Below are 13,002 nucleotides of genomic sequence, written 5' to 3' on the forward strand. Positions count from 1 at the left end.
GAACTGCCCCCCTCTTTATAAAGTGATGTCTGGGGAGCCTTTCAGATTTCTGCACTTGTCTTATGTGCTTCAAACTGCGAAGAAATCATCCCAGCTAGGCTTTCCAGTGGGCTTTGAAACATTTATCCGCACTTTACGCTGTAGCAACAGCTCTGTAAAGAATCATCAAAGATGCGATTAAGTGTATTTTGCCAGCATTTGGAGATAACATTGTCTTATAATAAAAGGGTATAAAATCAAATCAAAGCAGTATCCCATTTCATAATGCGTTTCACCATGAGGGAGAGTTGAACTCTCCAGCTGCTGATCAGATATGCAGGACAGTGCTGCCTCGTTCCCCTGCTGCTTTAGGGGCATGTGGTAGCAGTTTTGTACGACAGGAAGTTTACATTATCTTTTCCAATTGAGACTTTATGAAAGTCTAATAAGAAATTGGAATTTGGATAGGATACTGTATCTAATGTTACTTGAGCATTTTGAAAGATTTAAGGACCTCAAATGATGACAAACTAGGCTGCCTGATTCTTCTAAACTGTGCGTTGCTTTTCATGAAAATTCCCTTTAAAAATACATTCCTGGTATAAAGTGGTGACTTCTTTTCCCACCTACTATCCAGCTCAAGCAAAATGCCAGTGTTTTCTCCATTCCTCCTATATCTCCAGCAGTATTTTTGCGGTTTTCTGGGGGAGGAAAGGTCACAAACAGATCCAGCTTGAACACTGTGGTGGCTTTTGTTTGCTTCTGGTTTTGACTGTGTCTAAGCAAGCAGCCACCAACACTGCTTATCTCCAGAGGTCTCTTGTGGAAATGGGGATGCTCTTCTGGGGCTAATACTGGCCTAGGGAGGAGCAGTACCTTGGCTTATAGCCGCCTGTAGGCTGTGGTGCTGGGTGCCTGCCTGCTCCTACCTTGCCCCAAAATGCTTTCTGACAGTCTATCTTTGCTCAGTTTTTGAGGGTAACAGTTTCAGTCCAAGCCAGAACCACTGTAAATCACATATTAAAAATGTTTTACAAGCCTGTGCGCCAAATGGGAAACATGCACACAGGGTGCATTGTTCGCACACGGCTGTAACTGCAGCCAGAAATAGCGGGAGAAGGGGAATGGAGCTGTGTAAAAACTCAACAGAAACACTCTCCAGTCATGCAGTTACAAGACCACAGACCCCTTCACAGCTCACTGGCTCCTTGCAGCTGCGTTTGGCTCCCAGGCCCAAGCAAAGATGTCCCCAAAACATCCAGGGTCCAGACAAAATCAAATCCCTGGTAAGTGGGTAGAGGCTGCAGGTAGCGACAGGGGGAGAAGGATCAGCTTTGACTGGTGCCTCAGGGCAGAGAAGGGTCCACACAGCAGGGAGCCGGGGCTGTGGGGGGAGCAAGGGGAGGAGCAGTTGGGAGCCTTGGGGATAAGATGGGTTTGAAGGTTGGGGCAGTTGAGCAGGGAGCAACACATCAGCGTGAGCCTCAGAATCAAGGAGAAAGTGTCCCCAGTTAAGCAGACACAGGACTTAAGAAGGTTATGCTTTTGGCCTGGCCTAGCTAAACCTTGTCTACTTGTTTTTTTCAAGTGTGCAGGCAAGGCCAGGGACTTGTTAAATGGGAAGCAATAACATTACGTTTAACATAATTACAGCATTTATATTTGAAGAAACAACTTGAAATAGATTTAGCTCTAACAATGACTCTAATATTTCAGACAGACTTTTATCCATGCTCATAAGTCTTTCATTTTTACCTCCAGGTTAAACTTTGACTTCATAATCTCTGATGATATAAAAAGATACAATTAAATAAATGTATCTGAAAAAAATGAAGTGTATTAGGATACTGCCAAGCGTTGCGCAGGGCTCACTTCTCCTAACTCTTCCCTGCTGTTGCAGCTAGGCTCTCTTCCAAAAGTTTTTACACCTTGCATAGTTTTCTTGGCCTCACTCAGAGCCCTACCCCAGTGAACAGCGCTCTAAAATGCAGCCACGGGAGATCCCATGCTGCGCCTAGCTGGGATAGTAACATCTGAAATGGCAAGGTGGTATGAAGTAAGTGAAACGTGATGACTTTCAGACCTGGTTTGAACACTGTGTTGAAAGAGCAGGGCAAGGGAGATCTGGGCTGCCTTTGTATTTTTGTCGGCTGTTGGTAATGTTGGCTGCCTGTGCTCTTGCTGCTGCCATGTGTTGTTGGGTGCTGCAGAAGAGCTTCACTTTTTGCAGCCCGTCCTCTGCAGCTCCTGTGCCAGGGAGTTGAGCAGCTACCTCCTCCTGGCCTTGGCCTCTTATTTTGGTCTGTTTTGTAGACTTCTGGATTTGGCAATCTAGAAGCCAAAGCCAGTCTTTAAAATAACTTGTACCCTAGTTCCAGCCAAGCTTTTTCATAGGTGCTGCTTGGTTGGAGGGTCAATCAGCTGGTACAGCAGATGCAGTATCTTCAGCAGCCAGTCAGTGTGGATATACTGCTATCCATGGCAGGCAAGAAAAGAAACAAACAAAAGTACACTTTTGAGACAACCAAAGGACTGTAGAATTGTCACATCCTGCCCATAAGGGGAGAGGAGTGCCTAGAGGCTGGTAAGAGTCTTTGCATCTACCTTGTCCAGTTCCTGCTGAGCACGGATCCAACTGCAATGAGTTGCTCAGAGTCACGTCTAATTGAAGTTTGTATATCCCCAAGAACAGGAAGCCCACTGTCACCCTGCACCCCTTGTGGTGAAAACACTTCTCCTAATATCCAGGCAGATCTTCCTGCCTTCTATCTTGTGCTCGTTGCCTTTTGTCCTCCTCCTGTGCACCCTAGAGAGGAGCCTGTCTCCATCTCTACCATAACCCTCCAGCAGTATGGAAGGAACAGGGCATTTGGCTGGTTTCTCAAATGCAAGATAAGATGAGTGAATAGCTCTGTGAAGTCAGCCTGTGTTCTGTGCATGAAGAGAGTGACGTTATGTTGGTGGTGGCAGTCCTTTGCTTTGGAGAGTTCATTATTAATTGTGCTATCTAGACTTTAATGCTCTCTTTGTGGTGTACAAAACAACCGCTGTTTAACAATGCAAAGCACTCCATCCCTGGGTTAAGGAATATATCTGGGTTCTGTTTTTCATTAAATTTGTTCTGCTGTGTGTGCACAGCATTCTTTTCCCCTTAGCCAGCCATTCTCGTAGGCTTTTAAGCAAGCAAGGCCATAAAAATATTTACATTTTTCTATAGTACTTGGTCTGTACATAGCCAAACAAGCATGGCACTCTGTAAGAAGTGGTGGGACTTGGATTCAGCAGGAGTATGTCATATGGGGCTGCAGAAGGCTGCCTTGCCTGCTCCCATCTCTGCAGTGAGAGAATCATCCCCTTTGGAGTGAGGCTTCTTTGCAGATGCCCTGGAAAAAAGCAGCGTGTTGAAACTGTATCTAGACTTAACCTCGAGCCACAGACTTTATTTGGAGGGAAAGTTCTTCTTACAAATCTATTTTAGAGACAGATGTGGTGTTCGTCATGACACATCTGACACACTGTTAAAGCATCATATAACGCAAGGAGGCTGTGAAACGTGGCCTCAGAATTGCTTCAGGCTGTCAGGGTAGCATGAGAATCATCTTCTTTCCTGAGTCAGTCTTGATCCTTCACCCATTCCCCTGCATGCTGCTTATGTCACCTCTGATTGATGGTGAAGAATATGGCCTTTGGAGCTAATCATGCTGAGCAAAGGTTTTTACTTCTATGGGCATGTCTGTTGCTCTCTGTTCTCTGTACCCAGGTTTTGGAGCAATCGTGGCAGCTAGGTGAAAAGTGAGCTGGGTGGGAGGAACCAGGCTGCAGCACAAATACAATCAGGGGAGAGTGCTTCAGTCCTGCAGCACTGCCAGTGCTCACTGGTGCAGGAATTTGCTGGATCCAGGTGTCCCAGTTCCACTGAAGTTCAGTGGATGTCCTGGCTGCAGGGAGTCTGTCACATACACCATGCTGTTGTAAGTGAGTCTTAAGTAGCTGCAGGGATTTTTCAGCATGCCTGGGCACCTTACTCCTGCTATTGTCAGCGTTAGGTAGCAGCTGTGGCACGTCTGAAAATCTTAGTAGACATTTACTGCAACTCTACTCAATGAAAACCCTCAATCAGGCTCCTTTTCCTTTTGGCTGTACTGGCAACAGAGTGAACAGAAGTGCAGGAATAAGGCCCCAAAACTGCTGAACCCAGTTATCCTGAAAGGCAGAAAATCCTTTCCAGATATGAAGAAAAGCAGCTTATCTCTCTTCCTCTGCTGCAAAGCAAAGCATTTAACTGAATTTATATATGTATTTTTACAACGATGTGTATATATATAGGTATACTTATATAGCAGCGTAGCTGTGTATATAATTTGGTATAAGCAGTAAACATTATGCTGCCTGATGTATCCACTCTAAGTCAAGAACCAGTTTCTATTAAAGTCACAACATATTCCCCCATTCCATAGAATAGAGGTATGAATTCAATTTTATCTACCTTTACATAAGTATGTGCATATAAATGCACACAGATCTAGAGACTCCTTATCTATCCCTTTCATTGTAATTCCTATATATATCGTATGCGTGATCTATCTAGGATAGTTCATAAGGGGAAATACATGTGTTTTGTACCTTGGCAAAGTGTTGGCAGGCTTTACAGGAGTATTTCTTTGATTTTTGTTCTCCCACAGACACGTGGCACAACTTCCCAAGACGTCCCTTGAGGAGCACAGGCAGCACTCCTGGGCAGTACGTGCAGCGGGAGGCACACCTTGAAGCCATCCTCCTGAAGCTAGCATTGATGCTAAATGCCTCTGTGCCAATCACACTACTGCAGCAAACACTAAATGAATTTGATGGTGAACACTTACATTCTTACCTTTCTCGATAACTCTATGTTAATATTACATTAATTATTCCTGAATTACAATGCTGTTGAATGTTGATAAAGCTGAATTCCTTCTTGAAATGCTGATCCTGACAGTCCTGTGGCAGGCACTAAAATGTGCTTTCCAAGTCTTAGGGGAAAAGGGGAATATATTACTACTTCTGATGAGAGGACTTCAGAAGAAACATATTCTAGTCACATCTTGTGGAGCACTCGCCTGAATCCCTCTTGCTTTCAGTAGCAGATGCCTTTGCATAAGACATAAAAGGAATATACTCATCACTTTTTTAGTTAAAATTTTATAGTGATTGCTGATGTAGAATCAGTCCAGCGTGTGTGAACTGTTCCCCACAACAAGGAAGCTGTGTGCATACGGAGCTGATCCTTGCCTCATGAGAGCTGATACACGGGAGCAAAGCTGGCAGGACGAACACGGAGAGATCACTTCTTACTTGCATCACCTTCTCTGCAGTTTTGGATCTGAGCTCTCTGACAACGCTGTCAGGACTCATTTCTGCACACCTACTGCTCACCTGAGACATCCCTTGTGTAATACTGCAATTTTCATGCTGAACCACATGACAGAGTGAGACTGCCAGATGTGGGAAATTACGGTACTTAATTTCCAAATGACCGTAGCATGGAAGAAAAGGGGTTTGGGATAAAATTACCAGAACACCTACATAGCTTAGGAAGTCCCAGCCATAAGTAATTGGAACAATCTCTGCGGTGACCACAAGTACTGAGATGGAAGTACCTGCACAGGCTGGTGCTCTGATGAACACCCATCAAAGGCTTCAGTAGCTGTGTTAATGGAGTGTCCCATCAGCTACATTCAACTAAGCCAGTCCAAAGCCCCCAGTCCAGGCTCCTCATAGGTGCTGTGGGGGAAATAAGCAGCTGTGACATCTCTCAGTACCTCCATACCTCCCCAGAGTCTGGATAACTGGTGTGGCAGGGGAAGTGATCAGAGGGAGAGGAGAAATGCTCATAAAGCGGGCTTCTGCGGTGGGTGTGTGCAGGTTGTTTTTTTTCTTTAACCTTCCCTTCTCTTGCACAAGCACCCAGTGTGGCTTTCACTGGAGGGAAAGTGTTCCATCTCTCAGGGGGTGTTTGAGGTTTCTGTTTATTTGTTTATTAAAAAAAGGAAAGCATCTGGCATATGTGTACAAACATTAATGAATCATTTAAAATATTCTCAGTGCTGCGCTAGTGTGACTTCCAGCTATGAGAAGAAAACGAGATGGAAGGGAGCAGACAGACCCCAAAGGACTGCTTTCCAAGCATAGGATGGGGTGAGAAATCTTTCTTTTTAACTTCCTGCCTCTTCTCTCCCTCACCACCACTCCCAGGAGCATTTCCAGCTCTCCAGAACTACCATGGTGAGGACTTTGAGTTTAAATGAGTCTCCTTGAAGCTGCTGTGCCTTCAGAGAGCCTGACTCTGGCCAGTGGGTCTCTCTGAGAAAAGCAGTTTATTTCCGGAGCTGTGCAGGACCACAGATAGACATGCTGTAGGGAAGAAAGAAGTGTGGGTCACAGTAGCACTGTCCTTTTGCTGAGACAGACAGTATCTGGAACCAGGAGAATCAATTAAAATTCACAAGTATTCGAGAAGTAAGGCTCTAAGAAGAGTCAACTGCTTTCTTGAGTGTTTATAAGGAGCACAGCAGGCTGAAAAGCTCTGGCCAGAGGAATGTTTGAAGGCCAGTGGACATGAGGATCCCTCACATGGCTGGGATTACAGGAACTTCTAGAGCTTCTTAACAGGAGGCAATATCCTGGCATAAATTGAAAATTTAAATCGCCAGCAGTATAGCACTTCAAGAATTCCAGTTTGGGAATAGTGTAAGCACTATTTTTCTGCTTTAGATTTGACTCTGGGAAGAAGTTATAAGCTAAACCTCTCAAAAGAAATAGATATTCATATATCTGGTTACATTTTCAACCTAACTTGTGTTAGAGGTAGTGTAATTATTTTGTGTTGGCTGTCCCTCTCCAAATGAGCCTGCATGCTCAAATGGTAAAACTGCCTCTGTTATCACTAGAGTCTATGAGTAATAACTTTTGCTGAGGCCTTTTGGTGCCTGCATTTTCATGCTTTGGATTCTAGTCTTCTCTGAGCTGTCCTCAGCCATTAGGACTAGGAACTCAAAGTGCACTGAAGTAAGAGTGTAACACACAGCTGCTGGGACTGGCACTCCCCAGAAACGCCTACCGTTTGCCACATCTTTGCCACAGAAACCCAGATAAAGGCCAAGCCCAGTCTTGCACTAAGAGCAACAGAATTTGCCTCACCAAAACCACCTGGATGTGCTTGATGGCAACAGTGAGATAAAGAGAGCAGGGAAAACTCTGAAAGACACGCAGTTCCAAGCTGCAGTTTCCACCTGAGTGGAAATTAGAGATGCATGTTTTCAATCTTTCCTGTTTAAACATTTGTTAAGAGATACTTAATTATGTCCATATCTTTGAAAGTTTTTTTATTATTATTAAAAGCTACAAATAAGAAACAAACTGGGTCCAGATTCTGAGAGGCAATGATGGACCTGCTACAGAAAGAAGTATGAGGTTGTTTTGCATGCTTTCTCCAAATGCAGTATAGAAACAGATGTATGCAGTTTCACGTCCCTGTTATGGGTCAGGGGAGGAAGAGGGCTGCTCTCCTAGTGGTGGCACATCCTGCTACAGCAAAAACAGTAGCATTTAGCCTCTGCAGGGAGGTCCTAAAAACACAGCCTAAGGTATATTGTGATTTCACTCTCTATACATAATAAGAGTGTAAGAGCTAAGCCAGCAGCCTGCTAACATGCTGCTGTCAGGTTAAGGGAGGCATTGAGGCCTCAGGCTTCATTGCTGGAGAGCACCAGGGCTGGAGGAAAAGATGTCAGCCTTGTTACAAGGCTTGCAAGGGGTGGGAGGAGGTAGGAGGGCTACACTGTGCATAGATGGTAATCCTACTTCATGTAAGAGTCCCTGTTCCTCCTGCTCCTCCTGGGGTCAGACACCTCCAAATTTACCCATACCTCAAATGGGAGCTGCACCTGCTGAAATGTCCCCACTCACATAGAGAGAAGCTCTCTCTCAGTTCTTCCCTCCGTGAACTCATTCATCTTCCTAATGACTTTTTGTAGGCAGCTGCTGAATCACGCACAGAAATGTTCCCAGGAGAGAGAGAAGAGAATTACTTCCTCGGGCAGTAGTAGCAGCAAAGGGCAGTGTATGGGAACTGTTGAGTCACAGCCTGAACCTCTGATTGATCACCTGAAGAAAGAACTGAGTCAGCCGTGGGAGCACAGGTGAAGGCAATTCACCTGTGTGACCTGAAGGGGTGGAGCCTGGCTGCACCTCTCCTGGACCCCATAGAAGGGCCGACTGCCACTGGGGAAGGATCTCTTTCTGGAGATTGCTCCTTTTGGAGTTTTCTATTGTGAGCCTTGATCCTTGGATATGGGTGAGCATTTCTTTTTTGATTGTCTCTTTTCCACCACAATAACCTTTCCAACTACAACACCTGTAAAGTACTATCCTAACCACACTACTCTTCCAACTCTATGTTTGTTAACTGTACAGGCAGCCAAGGCAGATTTCCTTGGCTGCTGCTGCAGAGAAGGCTCTGGGCATTGCTGGAGGCCCCAGGGTAGGTATTTCAGTTTGCCAGGGCTCTTCTGAATGATGGAGTAAGAAGAGCTGCAGCTGCTCCTACTGTGGTGGAGATTAAATATTTCCCAGAGACTGCTCCTGGGTCTATTGGTTGTACTTTTAAATGCTGCATGAACAGTGTGGCCAGGAGGTTAGACCTGAGCCATAGAAAACTTTCTGCAAAGGAGAAAGGGACGTCATTTTTACGTGGTTAATGAAGGGAGTGGGGTGCCTGGAACGGCGCTCTGCTGCAGAGAAGTGTTTTGATGATTCTCTTAGTGCTGCTTGTGAAGCTGAAGAAGGACAGATGTCTGGGCTAAAGGTAGCAGATAGCCAGCTGAAGGGGAGAGAAACCATAGCAGCTAGAAATCCGAGGGGGATAGCTTTGCTCTGGTTGATGGAAGGAGTGGGAGAAGGGATGTATTTTCTTGCAGACGGGAGTGGCTGCTGGAGGGAGTGCAAGTCTGTGTTCCTGCACGCACGGTGGTGTGATAATCAATCTCTTGTGATTCTGACAGGTACCTGCAGAGGAGCAGAAACAAAGATCACACTGACAGTGATTAATGCATTGTTAGCTGTCAGACTAAGAATGTTCGTAGTGGGTAAATAAACACTAACCCCAGAGAAAGCTGCAGAGGGTTACAGTGCTGGGAGAACTGGATCTCAGCACTTATTTACCACAAACACTTTCTCTTTTTTATTTCCTGTTTGAAACCACTCTAATCCCACAACAGGAGGAGAAATGGATGCAGGATTTCTGAAAGAAAAGTCTACTTCCAGCCTAGGTTGTACAGGAAAAAGTGGAAAATGATGCAGCTGACCCCAGCCTGGGTTGCCCTGGACAAGACCTGGCATTGTTTTAGACACTATGATACAGCAGAGCACCTGCAAAGGAGGAAAACGGCTCTTGCTGTGCAGATCGCAGCTTTGGATAGCTTGAAGATAACTGAAGGCTCCACCACTCTGCACAGTCTACTGCTGAATGCTTCAACATCAATCTGAGAAAGGCTTTGTAGCTGCCAAGCGCCGGGTGTCTCTGCCACAGTGTAGGCTGTGCTCCCTTTCACTGTCACCATGCCTGGGGCTATCTGTGCCTTGCTCACTGGGTGGAAGCTGGGTGTTTGGGGGGCTGGTGGGGAGTTGTGTAGGGCAGGACTTGGGGCAGGTGCTCCCTTGGGCTGCAGTAGCACAAGGCATTTCTAGGGGATGGCAGTGCTCACTTCTGTGCTTTATGCATGCTGGCTCCTGGGCTGGGGATGAGGATAGCGCTGGCAGCCCTGGGTAGTGATGCCAGAACCTGGCACGCTCAGGTGTGGGATGGAGTTGCGATGGTTGGGCTGGAGCAACTCTGGACATGCTTGGGAGCAGGATAACAGCCTGCGGAGGCTAAGATCCCAACCAGGAGGCAGCAGGCAAGTTGAGGCAACTCTGGGGCTAGGCAGCAGCTGAACAGGAGTTGCAGTTTTCAACTGAGGTAGCCAAATTCTGCCAAAATCTTGTTTAATATGCCTATTGTATTTGCAGGTTTTCTTTCCTTTGTAAGAATGGCAGCCTTTAATCTTGGTAGTTTGTATTCCTTTTGTAAAGTGGAGTTATGAATGTTTAGCCCCCTTTAGAAGATCACCGATATCTGTGAGTGAATGTTCCTGCAGACAACCACAGTATTCAAGATACAGCACTGTGTTCTCCACCTAATTCTCACATCAGTTTCCAAGCTGAATCCATGCACCTAAGGGCTGAAATGTCTGTCAGTGAGGCTGTAGAGCTTGGTGGCTTTTTCAGGGATGTTGTAACTGTCCGGGAGTAAATCTCCATGAAGTGCTGGGGACAGAGGATGGCTGTAAAACTTCCATAACCCTGATGGGTATGGTGTGACCAGGCTGGGGTGCTCACACATCCCCTCACCTCCAGCATCCAGCACATGATTTGCTGTTTAGGGATGGGCACAGAACCAGTATTTTAGGTTTAGTTATAGTTGCAAATACATGACAGCTGTGTGCCAATGTTATTCTGAGTGGCTGAATTCAAGAGCTTTAATCCTTTTGGTTAATGGGAAGAAAAGCGGATGGCACCAGCTATGTCTGTCTCATGGATCATTGTCTGATCCTGCTCTCCTTAATGCCCATGTCAGGGCTCTCTCGTGCCTCTGGCACTTCTCCTCCAGCCATTGCTCCCTGTTTTGTTTTGCTGGCTGGGTATTTCCTCATAAGTACTCCCAACTCCTATGCTACTCACTTGTCATTCACTGTGGCTGTTCTTCCCCAGAGTGCCACAAAACAAGCCCACCTCTCCTAGCCCCAGTGTCGCACTCAGGGCTCCCAGACTGGGCTGCTGCGGCTGCTTCAATTCCAAGACCAAGCTCTGTGCCATGAGAACACTGAACCATGTTCATAGGCTGATGTAAACTGGTGAAGCTCCATTGATGTTGATCTACCATATACGAGCTCAAAATACGGCTGAGAGTAAGTGGATAATTCCATGGAAGTATAGTGAGTGCTGAAGCATACCTGTGTTGTGTGGATGCTGAGTAGTGAAATCATTTCCACCCCTTTTTGGCTGATGATCCACAAGTGAGTGCAGAAGAAAAGCTGTGGTGTAATGCATGAGTTAGTTTACCCACTCTAAAATGTCACCAGTTCTGTGGAGAGATGCAGCAGCAGTTTAGCAGAGTGCTGTCCATGTGGCAGAGTTGCTCCTGTTATTTATATGGCTCCATGAGTGAACTCAGTGCAACCTGTCCTCCAGCATTTCAGTGCAGCTGACTTCTGAGCAGGGCAGCACCAGGCTGCAACCCGCGTAGAAATGTTGCAGGGAAACCCCAACTGCTCCCAGGCCTACAAGGGGACAGCGCAGTGTCCCCTCAGGGCCACAAATGCTTGGCAGAGCAGCAGATAGGAGGTGGATTAAGTGCCAGGAGAAGGAAGAGGTTTCCCCCAATATAATTCCATCCCTTTAATGTCTCTCTCCTTTCTGTCCGCTATGGTTCTGCAAAGCACGTCCAGACAGCAAAGCTTGCCTTTCCCTTATGCTTTCTTGCAGGGAAGGTGAGGAAAAGAAGAAATGTTCCATCTTGCAGCTTTAGATGTAAGGCACAGAGGTTAAAGGGCAGATCTGAAGCAGGTTTAGGCCTACATAACCAGAAATGCTCCAGGACAGGTTTCCTCAAGGGGGAGTGGAAGGAGAAGGGGCGTTTGGCGCTGACTATCTCTCTCAGGAGGGACTTGCTTTGCTGCAGCAAGGTGCTGTCCAGGGCAGTCACTATTCTGTACCTGGAGTTGAATTAACATCGTTCAGACTCCTCTGGTTTCAAGGGGTTGCAACATCTGTTGACATCTGCTTTTTTTTTTTTTTCCTTTTTAAAATATTCCCTCCTTTCTTAGGGGGAACCCAGCTTGCCAGTACCAGGAGGCTTCTCACATGGTTAGGGGTAAAGACTGGGGCTGCAGGATGGTGGGCTGTGCTCTCTGCACTGAAGGGAGCAGGAGAAGAGCCAGGTTGTTGGGCAGGAGGAGGTGGCGCAAGAGGCTTTTCCCGGAGTTGTTTTTGTATGCAATCGTGGGGTTTTCCCAATGGGAAACACAGCAGCAGCAACTACCTGCTGGGGTGGGAGCGAGCACTGCCTGCACTACAAAGCTACACCCTGAAAGCACTGCCTTGACCTGAAAGCAGAGTTTATTAACTCCAGATTTTTACAGCATAGCTGGCACGCTGACGGCGTTGTCTGAAAGCAATGAATCACTTGCAGATACAAATTAGGGGAACGCATCTCCAGTGCTGTGCCAGCCTGAGTCATGTGCAACTGCTGTGCCAAGTGCCAGCTGCTGAGTGGCAGTGAGCCCTTGGCTGTGCAACAGGCACTGCACACAAGGGCTCTCGCTGGCTGCCTGATGAGCACAGCCAGTGGTGATGGCAGCGGATTTGCTGAGCACAGAGCACAGGTGCCTTGAACAGCAGAATTGCCAGTTACTTAAAAGGAAGGAGATTGCCTGGGGCTAATTGATCACTCAGCAGGGGAAGAAGGAGTTACAGGTCCTGCTTAGCTGCAGAGAAGCTTTAGAGGACAGCTGTGGGATTTACCTCCGATGAAGGAAGTAGGGCAATAGCTATCATTGTCCCAGCCATCGTGACCCTTTTCCTGCTTTGAGACCTCTAGAAACACATTTGCTGTGATATCTGTCTACAGGAGCAGATAGAAAGTCCGGTAAAGCTACCTCCCACTGCTGCTTGCTGCTGTCTTTCAGCTGCAAGTAACCAACTGTAGAGCTGAGCTGGTAGAGTGAAATGTACTTAGGCTCTTCACCTGCATGCCCACAGCATCATCTGTCTGTGGGGAAGGACCAGGGACTGAGCACCCCTTGTAAGCTTGCACTCGCTCTGCAGGTTGAGGGCTTGAAGCCCTGCTAGCTATACTAGGAGGAGTCTTTTATAACGTGTCCGTAGGAAAGGCTCAGGAGGGAGTTGGATGCAATAAGAGCAACTGGCAGGATGGGGAAAGCAGGAAAC

At 46.7% G+C, this 13,002-nt stretch overlaps 1 long non-coding RNA gene across 5 annotated transcripts in view; it reads left to right on the forward strand.

The window, feature by feature from the left end:
* Window positions 1–13,002, forward strand: part of LOC101749734 — a 47,142-nt gene that overhangs the window by 22,154 nt on the left and 11,986 nt on the right. For 3 of the 5 annotated variants that reach the window (XR_001464095.4, XR_001464096.4, XR_005859070.2), the window contains exons 4-5: window positions 4,662–6,153; window positions 7,992–8,311. This is a non-coding gene — a long non-coding RNA (uncharacterized LOC101749734). Of the gene's footprint in view, window positions 1–3,739; window positions 3,955–4,661; window positions 6,154–7,991; window positions 8,312–13,002 lie in introns of all 5 variants that reach the window. The other 2 variants (XR_005859072.2, XR_005859071.2) reach the window with 2 other exon arrangements.

Source organism: Gallus gallus, chromosome 3 (genome assembly GCF_016699485.2).
Source record: "Gallus gallus isolate bGalGal1 chromosome 3, bGalGal1.mat.broiler.GRCg7b, whole genome shotgun sequence".
In the NCBI taxonomy this organism is placed as follows: Eukaryota; Metazoa; Chordata; class Aves; order Galliformes; family Phasianidae; genus Gallus; species Gallus gallus.